Source organism: Pteronotus mesoamericanus, unplaced genomic scaffold (assembly GCF_021234165.1).
Source record: "Pteronotus mesoamericanus isolate MK-2021 breed Mesoamerican mustached bat unplaced genomic scaffold, CSHL_Meso_final scaffold_651, whole genome shotgun sequence".
Lineage (NCBI taxonomy): Eukaryota > Metazoa > Chordata > Mammalia > Chiroptera > Mormoopidae > Pteronotus > Pteronotus mesoamericanus.
Genome location: NW_026555325.1, coordinates 8,705,472 through 8,718,508, shown reverse-complemented (window position 1 = coordinate 8,718,508; position 13,037 = coordinate 8,705,472). Strand labels below are relative to the sequence as shown.

The 13,037-nt window shown below is 39.9% G+C and overlaps 1 protein-coding gene across 1 annotated transcript in view; it reads left to right on the top strand.

Annotated features, from left to right (window-relative positions):
• The first annotated feature begins 7,180 nt into the window (after window positions 1–7,180).
• Window positions 7,181–13,037, top strand: part of GTDC1 (glycosyltransferase like domain containing 1) — a 365,429-nt gene continuing 359,572 nt past the window's right edge. Inside the window, exon 1 of the mRNA XM_054562763.1 lies at window positions 7,181–7,206. The gene's annotated coding sequence lies outside the window, so the exon portion shown is untranslated. The remainder of the gene's footprint in view (window positions 7,207–13,037) is intronic.

The following is a 13,037-nucleotide window of genomic DNA, read 5'->3' as shown; positions in this document are numbered from 1 at the left end:
TAAGCCGGCTCATTCTATTACAGTATTGATATGTGTATTACATTGGGGAACATGGAAAGGAGATTTTACACCGAATGTAAAAGTTGTGTTTAGGGGACTGGAATATAAATAAAATGAAACAAGTAAATAAAAATTCAAAAACAAGTCATATGAGAGAGTCTGTCTTTTCTAGTTACCACTTCTAATCCACAAGGGAATTCATTCTGCCCTTTAGTCCTGGGGAGTTGGACAAATGTCCCAACAGCCCCTTGTAGGTATGAATGCAGTACTGCCAAAACCTCTCTGTGAAAAATCATGTTAAATCAGGGCCTTTGTCCAGACTACTTACTTTCTTCTCAAGTTTTCTTCTTTTGCCAGTTGCTCTTGTACTCAACTTGGAGAAGAAGCAATACAGGAAAACATCATGTATGCTTCTCCTTTGAGCTCTAAAATGGGGTCTTTCCATTATTTCTTTTCCCCTCAGGCTGTTACTGAGTCTTTGTACTCATCAGTTGTTATTCCTCAGAGAGAAAATTGGAAGAAAAAAATAGATGATAACATGGCTAATTTTAAGTGTAGACATGCACAAAAGCTTCTTGAAAATCAGGTTGTGGTAAGCATTCTTATTTTAGATTTGTCTCTGTTAACATCTCAATAAACAGGTACTTACACTTCCCCAAGCTGTGTGCTTCAAACTCTACTGATGGATGATACCCAATCAGCTTTAAGCTTTACTTTCAGAAATCAGAGCCTTGAAGTTTTAACGAGACTTTCTTAAAGTACAGTACAATTGGTTTGTTAGAATAGGGGCATATCTCTCAAAGATATCAGAAAAGTATCACATTCGTATGTTAATTTTCGTTCAACAAATAGGAAAAATGATTATGAGTAATAACTCTCAGTTTTCAGATAGTTCTTTCCATGTTCAAAGTGCTTGACAAACATTAATTAAATCACTGGCAGTCAAATTAGATAAATATGTTCTCTGTATGTGCATAACCATACCTTCCATGCACACAGCCTTCTAAATCACACCATTGCAGATCAAACATTTTTATTTTTTTTTCCATCTGAACTTGGTAGGCTGACACTGATTGCAAGCAACAGATAATTACTGGAAGGGCCAATTATGAGGAAAGATTATGTAAGCTTTCTTTGTTTTTTTGTTTTTTGTTTTTTAAAAACACCAATTTATCCTTGATAAAAGCTACAGAATGAACCAGAGTATAAACTATTCCTGTCTCTAAGTCAGAAGGTAACAATGATAAAGCAAATTCCCTCATGCTATAGCGTTGGAATAGCTAAACCCTAATTTAAAGCGATCATTTTATCAACAGAGAGTACATTTTTATGCTTCCTGAGCTACTGATATTTTTGGCTTCTTTAGCATCCAAAACAAGAAGGCTCTTCAGGCTAAATACAGTATTGATTTCAGCAATATGGTAATTGTGCATTAATGCTGGGAATACTTGGTCACTACTTACTTGAGAAGCATTTGGGCCAGCAAATTAAACACAGTAAATTTCATGATTATTTTTAGAATAATTTACACTTCTTTTTCCTTCACTGAATTTAATGAAGCTTTCCAAACTGTCCCAAGAGATTAACTTTTCCCAACGGTCCCCCAAACGAAGTAAATTTCAAATAAAATAGAGTGCTAACAGCATTCCAGTTTTCAATAACACCTAACAAATTAACACACTTTACCCACCTACATCAGATGACTGAGAGAAGGCATGCACATGCATGTGTGGACACAACTTAGCCAGAGTTAGGTTTGATTTCCTTGAGATGTGCAAAGCTGCATAGTTACAAGTGGGGGGGATTTGAGTTTCTCCTTCCATTCTGACTGCCAAACTAATGTAGCCTGTTTTCAGGTAAAGAAAAGTACTTCTTAATTGTCTTGCAATCTGTTGAACAACAGAACATCTAATTCAACCAAGTTGTCTTTTTGGAAAGACTTTGCACAAGTACTACTTGGAGAAATAGTTTTCCATGTGGGTCTCTGAGACATATTTACTTCCCTTTTATAGAAGTGCTAACCTGCATGCCTATAAACCTAAAATCTGAGAGCTTCCTCTTCCTTACTAATGAAAACCTGTAATTCAGTAAGATTATGATATGCTCAGGGTAATGCACACAGACCACAAGGCTTAGACTTGACAGGTGGCAGTAATGGAATGCGAACTAATATGGTACTACCTTAGCATTTCTACCGCTAGACTCTTGTCATATCCCAGGAGTGCAATGAACTTTCTCTGATTGCATTTAGAGCAGGAAGTCATTTTTGGCACAGAAAAACATATAAGATATGGCTTTATGGTATAAGTTTGTTTTCCCTTCTGTATCGAGACACAAATTTAGACCTGGCTGGGAACGTGTAACGGCTTTAAAAATTTAATAGTATTACAAATATAAATGGCCTTCAAAGGTAAATAAAATGCACATATGCTTTGTACATTTTTGAGTTGTACTGATACTTACCAAATTCTCTGCCTCCCTTTCCACCCTACCTTATGGATAGTCTTCCCTTGGAGGACACATATGACATTTTCTGGATAACTATACTAGCTTTTACTTACTGCTTATTCTACTTGACCTTTTTGCTGCATTTGGCACTGTGGACTCTCTCCAACCAACACCGCCTACTGCCCCTCATAAATACCCAATACTTGATCTCCTTAACATTTTTCTCTTCCTTGCTAGCCTCTCCACTAACCTTGTCTAGCTCACCTCATCTCCAGCCCAGGTGATCACACAGGCCCAGATCCTAATCTCTCCCTTCTCTAATCCAGAATGCCAGAGTGACTAATCTTCCAGATATCCACACTTTAACCTGACTTTGAAATCCTTTCTTACCTACAAGGACTTACCTCTCCTGTTTCATATCCTTCACTTTCCTCCTGGCTCTTTATGCTCCAGGAGCACTTGCCTTTTTCAGTCTCTAACACACTAAGCTTGACCTCTCCTTAGGGTTCTGAACTAGTTTACCCTCCCTGCCTGAAGTGCTCTTCTCCAGATCATCTCATGACTGGGTGTTTCTTTCCTTCAAGTCATTGTTTAAATGTTCCTCAGAAATGTGTAACCTACTTACCATATAATCATTTTGAAACGCTCACATTTTATTTCTTCAGAGTAACTATTACTATTTAATAGTTGCGTATTTAGTTGTTCCTGTCTCTCTGAAATGGAACGTACGTGCCATGAAGAGCAGGAGCTTCTTATTTTAGTGCTTCACCTCCAGAACTTAGAACAGTGATTAAAGAGTAATGAAAAACACTATAGATTATATTATTTCCATTCATTCAACCCTATTCCTCATTATTTCTGTATAAGCACACCTTATAGGTTGTGACTGTCTATGAACTTTGTTCTCTATGGTGTCAGGTACATTAACCTTTTTTCTTCAACCAGATTATAAACTTCTGGAAGGCAGAGGTCCTTTTCATCCTTTTCCAGCCCTTTAGGCCTAACAGAGTGCTGAGCAGCATTTGGTATGCATTTAACAAACACTTATTGGTTTATTTCCAACTGTAACATTATGTACTGCACACTGAACACTTTTACATCAATAGGGCTGTAAAGGAAATAAAAATAGGTCGACCATAAAACACTATCACGAGGGCCCATGACAGGGTGAGAGCTTTCTTTCTTACCTTCTAATTCATTTTGAGTAGCAAACAAAAGTTTTCTGGAATGAGGATGTGATGAATAGGAGGGTATACATTCGGAAAATTTCTTGCTGCCTTCTCTAGCAATTGATAGGTGCACCTTTTGAGTGCTGGTCATCTTCCAAGGCTAAGGTACTCACGTCTATGGATACTGTTACTGAATTTTGCTACAATCCTAAAGTCATCATGGACTTCTTATTCTTCTTTGATCCCTATATATATTTGCTGAACTCATCTTTTTCCTTAGTGGCATTTATGTCTAACATTTATTTTTAATTCTGACTTAACTACTTCAGAACCAAGCCAGGTTATGTTCTTCTGTCTTGTCTTCATCCCTCCTCACCTGCCAAATGCAACCAGAATGATCTCCTCTTAGGTTAAGTTCAAATGGAATGGAATACAATGAAATACTACACAGCAGAAAGAAAGTAGGAACTCCTACCCTCCGTGACAGCATGGATGAAACTGGAGAGCATTATGCTAAGTGAAATAAGCCAGGCGGTGAAAGACAAACACCATATGATCTCACCTGTAAGTGGAACCTAATCAACACAACAAACAAGCAAGAGAAATATAACCAGCAACACTGAAAGAAAAAACAAACTGGCAGTAACCAGAGAGGAGGAGGGAGGGGGATAACAGGGAAAAGAAGGGGAAGAGTCAAGGAACATTTGTAAAGGTCCCAAGGATTCAGCCGAAGTGGGGAAGGATTGAGGGTGGGAGGTGGGGGTGTGTGGGACAGAGGATAGTGATGGCAGGAACATGGAGACAAGTGTATTTGAACAATAAAAAAAATTAAAATTAAAAATAAAATACAATTCAGTCCTGTGTCAATGGTCCTACCTTTTCACTTCAGCTTAGTTTTCAATTGTTTCTAAAATAAATGTCATTTTGCCCTCGCCTGAAGGCTGAGTTGGTTGGAGTGTTGTCCCATGCACCAAATGGTTGCAAGTTTGATTTACAGTCAGGGCACACACCTAGGCTGCCGGCTCGATCTTTGGTTGGGGAGTGGAGAGGAGGAACCAATCAACATTTTTCTCTCTTTCTTCCTTCCTCTCTCTCTGAAATCAACAAAAACATATTCTTGGGTGAGAATTAAAAAAATAAAATAAAACAAACCTCATTTTAAATCATATGATCTCTTTCCCATTCTTAGCTTACTCCTATTCTTTTTAGTGCCTTTATTCAAGCAGTTTCCTTTACTTTTTTTCTATCAACCAATACAAATTGAACACTTCCTTTTTTGTCCATTTAAGAAGTCTTCCCTTAATTTACATGGATAATTTCCAGTTTAAGATTTGGATTTTAGCACTGAATCCTTGGTTAGTAATGGTAAATTATTTATCATTTTGTTACATATTTTCATCCCCAGTAATGTTCCTGACAATAGGGACTTTGTAATTCTCAAAATCATGCATAGTTCTTGGCACCTCCTAGGATAAAGCTGGGTTGGGACATGGCTCCAGAGGCCTGGCCAAAATTGCCTGGATTACGAAGATGAACCCTGACCAGGTTAGATGGAGCTTATGCAACATGAATCCCTGAAACCAGTGGGACAAAATGGCCTCTGACAGTGATAACTTCCCAGTTAATGCCCAGTTCAAATTCATACATCACTCGGACTGTGTTGGCAAAAGTGCGAAGTCAAAGACCTCTGATGCTGAATAACTGTATATAACTGGTAAGTATAAGCCAGATGTTGGCAGGTATGTGAAATGACATCTGAGCTTCAATCCTGGCTCTGTTTCCAATTAGTCTGGGTAATATTGAGCAAGCAATTTACCCTCTCTTGGTGTTAGTTCTTTATCTGTAAAGTGAAGATTAGACTCCATATGATATTAAGGACTAGATAATTCAATTATAAAATTACATGATTCTGATTCCATATCAATGAAATGGGTTCCATAGCCTTTGGAGTTTTTCATATACTTGTTCTGTGGAATAAGATTTACTAGTTTTGTGGGTAGAAACCCTTGCTTTCAGCTTTTGGTATTTACACTTTTCTTTTTCCCAATTTGTGTTAAAGTAAATGGACAGATGGTTTATTAGGCTTTCAAATGCTTGTACTGCTGTTGTTCAATTTACAATAGTTTTAAACTTTGAAGGTCCACACAGAGTCTGGATTTTGTTCAGAATGGAAGATAGTTTTAACTCTTCAATTTAAGGATAATAATGTCTACCTACATAATTTAAAGCAACTTGTGACTATAACTCTAAAGGCCTATCATCAGTTTCCTTGATTTTGGTATGCTGTTTCATGTCCACGCTATCCATCCACACCACAGTCTAACTCTTCCAAGTTGCAGTTTTAAAAATTAAGTTACCAGACTTCCAGTCACAATACATTTGCATGTTTTACCTTCTCCAGACTCATTTAATCCACAACCTCATTCCAAAACCAAAATCCTCTAATTCAGAATCACAGAAAAGATAAATTGCTCACTTCGTATGTAAGAAAACAAGAAACTTCGTATGTAAAAGGTCCTGGAGCTCTTTCTACAGACTGAATTTTCAAAATAAAAGAGCAGAAGTGAGGTTAGATAGCAGGGAAAAAAACTGAATTGTAAGCCCTGATTGAAAAACCCATTCCTTAAAATTTAAGTGTCAATTAAGAGAAAGTATAGATGGAACTATGTAAGTCAAAGACGGTCACCATTGCCATGGCTTTGCTTTGTAGTTTTTAATTATTTAGTGTGGCTCCTCATCTAGGAGGGACCGCGAACATGAATTCTCGAACCCCCGAAGTGTATCTGTCTGAAGTGTGTGGTTGTAGCCAGAATGAAAAGGACACGCAAAATGTAGATAAAGGAAGAAGGGAGCCTATTAAGGGGATTCCAAGAGGGGGCCAGAGAGAGGCAAATTAGGACGTGTTGGCTAAGCAGGCGCAGAGGAGGTGCGAGCTCCATAGCAGGTATAGGTGGCAGAGGAGCCAGGGATGTGCAGGGACCCTGAGGTTCCAGCAGGCCAGGGAGAGGAACCGGGATGCAGAGAGAAGGGACCGGCAGGAAGACTGCAAGAGGAAGCCGAGGGTGACCTAGGGTGCAACGAAAAACTTCCAGAAGGAAAGAGAAGGCGCCAATACGAGTTCACAAGCCTAAGGGGTTGGGGAATGTACAAAAGAGCTGAACGGGCAGGCGGGGGTGGGGTGCTGATGAGAGACGGGAAAGGTCGTGCGCGGAGGGGAAGCGAAGAGGAGGCCTTCAGAGTGGGCAGGTGAGGAGACGAGCGCTGGCCGTGAACCAGAAGCGCACCTCACGCGGGCAGGAGCAAAGGCTGAGTCACAGACCCAGCGCCCGCAGCGTCCGGCCAAAGGAGGGGGCGGTGCTTGAGTACGTGGGCGGATCTAGGGGCAGGGCCTACGCCTGACGTGCCCCGAGGTCCCTGCGACCGCGGGCCGGGAGGGGCGACGGCGGCGGCCGCGGGGGAGGGGCACGGCGTCAGTGCGTCGCCGGCTGGGCCGCGCCGGTGGCCAGGAGAGTGAGTCGAAGAGGAGGAGGAGGAGGAGGAGGAGGAGGAGGTGGAGGAGGTGGAAGAGGAGGAGGTGGAAGAGGAGGAGGTGAGTGGGCTCCGGGCTGGGGAGCCGCGCGGGCCGGCGGGGGAGGCGGGGAGTGCGGCCCCTCCCCTCTCCGGCGCCTGCCTCGCGGGGCCGCGCGGCGCGGAGTTCCCAGAGGGACTGAGGCCGCAGCGGCGGCTTGGGGCGCCCGGGGGGGGAGGGGGGCGGAGCTGAGGGCCGCGCGGGCGGCGCGCTTCCCGGGCGCACGCGCTGCGCTTCCTGCGCCGCCGTCGGCCCCGCGCCCCGAGCGCGGCACTTAACTGCGGACGTCTTGCACGCTGGCCATTTTCTGATTTCATTTTCTTGGGTTTTACTTGGCTTCGCAAGGTCCGGGGCACCGTCACCTTTGCGCCAACGGGAAAAAAACTGAAATGTAAGGGTGGGCGGGTGGAGCGTGTCACCTTCGCGCGGGGAGAAGGGGAGCCGGTTCCCGGGTTTGCCTGAGTAGGTGGAGGGGCCTTCTCACCTACCACGACACTGCCGGGGCCGCTGGCCGTTCGCGACACGGACCCCCCCCCCCCCGTCTCCCCCAGGCTTCCTGAAGGGGCCCTTTGCTCATGGCCCCAAAATCGGCCTGCCTTTTCTCACCTCACCAGCTCCTTTCTCCCCTCCTGTCCTCGCTCTGCCTTCCCAGAACCCTTCCTTTGAGGAACCAGCGTGTACTTCCTTTGATCAGGACGCAGTCTGTTCGGCGGAAAAGGCTCTCTAAATTTAAGTCATGTAAACCCAACCATGAACCCAATACGTATATTCGTTTAACCTTTAGTCTCGAGGACTTTTTTTTTTTAATCTCCAAAATACAACTTTTAGAGGCTTCGGAGAACTGTTGTGCATTAGATTACCTTTGAGATAATTCTTAAGTTAGCGCGTTGAGGAGGTTCAAAGAAGAGGCTTGACACTTTTTCCTCCACCTGTATCACAGTTTGAAATGGAAAACGTGAGTTGGTGATTTTCCACACGAGGTGGGTTTCAGAATGCAGCCCCCGTGTGCCGTGGCCCGTCCTGGTTATTTGGTGTTACCCCTTAAGTTGATTTTAAAGCTCAGCATAGTGGTCAGGTAAAGGAGTTGGTGAAAAGAAGTCCAGTATAATTCAATAGAGCCATTTTATTGGATTATATTAACCTGTTTAACCTTAAGCTAAAGCTTGGCAGGAGCTTCTTGTAGGAACCCACATACCAAGTGCAGTATTGAATTTTAATGAATGCATTCCAGGTCTGAAGTAGAATAGATATTCCTCAGCTCCCACTCCCTGTTTCATATTTTCCTTATTATTTTTATATTTAATGAAGCAGTTTTAGAATTGAGGACTGGAAGAGTATCTTTTGATTCATGAAACTTATTTGCCAGACTTGAAAACTGAATTGGTAAAATCTGAACCATGATACTGAAGTAAGGTAGGAAATAGTGAATTTTAATGGCATTATCAGTTTGAGAAGATGGCTGCTTTACTCCCGTTTTGAAACTGCATTAACGTTTTAATCTTATGGAGCACAGAAGTACAGAATTTTCTACTGGTAAGGAACTTTGGCAGTTTAATCCAATCCCACTATTTTACAGAGAAATTAATCAGGGAAAGTTTTTTGAAGAGATTAAACAGGAGCTGAATAGAACTAGTAGACTTAATTAACTAGATACTTAAGTAGATAATTCATACCTCCCCAATGGATATTCTTGTACAAAAATTTGTTTTGATTATGGTATCTTATAAAAAGCCAAGTAATTACTAAATTTTCATTTTTTCCCGTTTTGAGTAATTGCCTTAATTTGTAATGTGGACCCATTAGAAGCAAATGATACAAATTAATTATAGTTAAGAAATGTTTACATTCTATCAATTGAAATAGTACTTTCCAGTTAGCTTGAATTTAGTAATTATTTTTATTTCAAGAATGTTTACTCATATTCCTGATCGTCTGTATCAACGCTAGGAGATTGGCATTTCAAGAGTGTTGTGGTACCTATAACCTTGATATTAATTAGGCATAACGATTCTGCACACATGTGATGATCGAATTACAGCAGCCCCAGCATCATCACTTAGTGGTCCTCAGATGCAGAAGTCCTGAAGCCCTTTCTGAGGTGGGTGAATTCTTTGCATCTCCCACACCACAGTGCTTAACGCAGGCATTTAGTAAATACTTCTTGCCTTGTGTGCACTTCCCCTGGTGGGGGCTTCATGAAAGATGGACCTTGTCTTATCTTTGTTTGCCTTGTGTCAGGTGTAGTGGGTATTCTATAAATGTTCTCGGTTTTGAGTTTAATCAAACTTAAGACTGTAGCAGAGTAGCCAGAAGTTGTGAATCATTTTATTGTAAACCTGAAATATTTCTGTTTTTGTGTTGAATCAGATACTGTTAGGCTGAATTCTAGTACTGAAAGATAGCAGATATCAAATATATTAGAAAAAATGGGAGGAAATGTAACATTGGGAATTTTGTTTTTAACATATATTACTCACTGTGAAGTTGGGAAAGGACACCACTACTTAAATCTTTTGATAGAACACCTCAGTCAAACTAAAATACTATGAATTTTCCACTGGAAACAAAGTTTGACACCGTGAATTAAATGACCCTAATTGTTACTGTAGGGCCATTTTAATTAAAGCCTTGGTTTCACTTTATAGGGATATATTTTTCAGCATCTAGACCTTTGTAATAAACATGACTTTGGTAGTTTATGCTACCTTGGTAAACTGCCCTGGAATGATATTTTAGAATTTTAGGCTATGTTGTATATGTTGTGCTTCCTGTTGGTGATAGTGTTTAAAAACAAAACAAAACACAGTGAACACACAGTATTTTCTTTTTCTCTAAGTCTTATTCCTCTTTCTCTAAGGGAACAGAATAGCACGTTTTGTTTATTTTAAAAAATTAAGGAAAATTGTCTAGTATTTCTTTTGGAAAGTACCATACTACTCCACCCTTTGAATAGCCTTGGCAGATAATTAAGCAGATGCAGGGCCAGTTCCATAGAGTGATTCCTATTTGAATATTTAGTCATATAAATAATATCCTTTACAGGAACATCATCTTTGGACTACATTCGTTTTTCTTTCTACTGACACTATTGAAAACAATTGTACAGTAGAGTAGGATGGTGTTCAGTTTATAGGGAGCAAATAATTGTACATCTGTCAGTGCTGGCTCATTTGTCAGTCCTAGTCTATACGGCCTATCCACTGGTCAGTGTTGTCCCTTCCACCCAGTTCTTAAATTGATTTTTAAGACTGAACATACATTAAGACTCCCATCCTCTTTAGGAGGTGGGATCTGGAATTATTCTGGTGCCCTGAGCGATTATTGCTCAGAGAGGTATGGTGTTGTCTCACTGTACCTTTGGCATGTACTCTGTTTACCTATGAGATTCTCATTTTTAAAAACACTGTACTCATTAGGAGTCTTGAACTATAGCACATAAACATCTTAATGAAGTGTGTGTGAAGCATCTAGGATATATCAACATAGGTTTAGATGGAATTAGGATATAGAATCAGTTAGTAAGAAATAGAGTATTTAGTCCTTTACTCTCGTGTGTGAAGGTCACACAAGTCATTCAAACAGATGAAAACTTTTTTTTTTTTTTGGAAAAAATTTTTTTTACAGTAACCAGAGCAGCAATTCCAGAACCTTACTAAGTGTTAAATGTTTCTTGTGTGGTTCCTTTTTGTATTCCAGATTCCTTGTGGACCTGCAACTTTGTTTTAAGCCTAATTAAGAACTCTTTAATAGCTTGGCCATCTTCCTCTGCTTGCCATCTCTTCTCCCCTCAGGGAGCTGGGACCTGTTCTTGTTCAGAGTGCATACTGATGTCCTACTTCAACTAGGGCAAAACTTGCAGAGCCACGGTACTGCAATATTGCCTCCTGGACTTGGACTCACTTGGATTGATTCCTTTGAAACTGAGAATAGGCCAGCAGAGAGCTGGACTCTTGGGCTGTTACCATTTGAACCCTTTTAAAGAGTCAACTTTTCATTTGCACCAGGCACTCTAGAACACGCTGGATTCATCCAGTCACTACTTTGACCCCTTTCCTGACTACCTTGCTGTTGGGTTCTTTGCCTTCTTAACTGAGCCACCTAATGGGTGATTTTCATCCAGTGTCAATGGCAACTAATTATTATCAAGTGTTTGTTTTTCTACTTATGTCTTTTCTTAGTTTTAAACTTTCATTTGACTACCTGTTATATTCTCCCATAACACATTTGTTCATTATCTGTTTCTTTCTAGACTATGTGTACCCTGAGTGTTGGGACCAAATCTGTGCTGTTTGTGGCACTGTCCTCAGTACTTAGCACATAGCAGGTGATAAATAAATACTGATTTGATATAAATTCATCCCAACAGTAAATCTGTTGTAAATGTACGGAAGACCAACCTCCTATAGAAATTTAGAATCCATATAAGAAGTTTATATATTTCATCATTAGTACTAGAGAGTATTTGTATTTTAAATTGCAAGCATATTCTTACAAAATAGCTTCATCAGATCAGTCATCTGCCAGGGAATTTATTTAAGAAGAAAAGGTTGTATAATTTTCACCATGTATTGTTAGGTGTTCCACATTTTGGTTTTTCTTGAATTTGAAATATATATATATACATATATATAAATATAAAATTTTATATTTCTTACACATAGAAGTTTTATGACATTATAAAGAAGTGAGTTTAATGGCCCTATTTTTGTTCATTAGTAATTATATACTAAAGAGTAAATTCTCATTAAAGGCCCTTAAATGCCTGCTCATAAAAGGAGAGACCTCTTTGATTTTGTTCTCCATACAATCCCAATTATTGTATTGAGGCAAGTCATCAAACTCTTTTAGTAGTCTAAACCTTTAATTTGGTTTCAGAACAGTAGTCATGTATTGAATACCCAAATTACCATGTCTTTAACAAGTAATGCTAACACTCTGTATTAAAAAAGTAATGACCATAGCTTTTCTTGTAGAATTTCTTGTGCTAATTTTTTAAAGAGGACTTCTGAATTAAATTTCCCATGAAGGCCAAAAATCTCATACTTTTAATGATAGTGCAGTATGTGTGTATGTGTAGAGGAGGGAGTGGTAATTTTCGTAGTGGTATTTTTAAGTGGACAGTTTACTAATTATGTTGAGGTAAACACTTTACAACTCTAAAAGGAAAACTTCAATTATCTGAATGAAATGAGGTACATGAAATTAATTCAGGCAAGAGGGGGAATCCTTAGTGTAAATGATGCATGTCAAGGGACATGACCTCAATCATGATTTTTTTTCCTATATATTTGTCAGCTGTTTTTACATTACTAGATTGTGATTTTTTTGGTCATGCTAGGAATCATTGATGGAAGGAAGTAAAGTTTGCTCAATAGTTTTTTTTTCCTTTGCCACAGAGGGAATCCAGAATGTTGTATTCTGTGACAAGTATAATTGCTCATTTCTTGCTTGTTCTGCCTGCCCTTTTAGGTGGTATACCACAGCCTTCCATTTTGTCACCTTCCTGTCAAATGTCACATGTGTGGGGAACTCCTTGAGAATACTTTTTTTTTTTTGAATTTAAAGCCACACTCCTTTGTCCAATCTCAAGATGTTTTATACTTCCTAGAAGTTGACTTACAGCAAGTTACAACGGTGAGTTGAACTGTGTAAAATTTGATTCCCTCCCTGACTCACTTAGGGTCTAATACTGAGCAGCATCTTGCAGTGTAGATCCTTGAAATAGAAACATATTGGGACTTAACCCCTGACCTTTACAGATCCTAATTTGAAATGAAAATTTTACTGATTGGCTAGAGTGTAGGAAAATTTCAGGAAAGTGATTTCTGCTGCCATTTACTAAGATTTTCAGC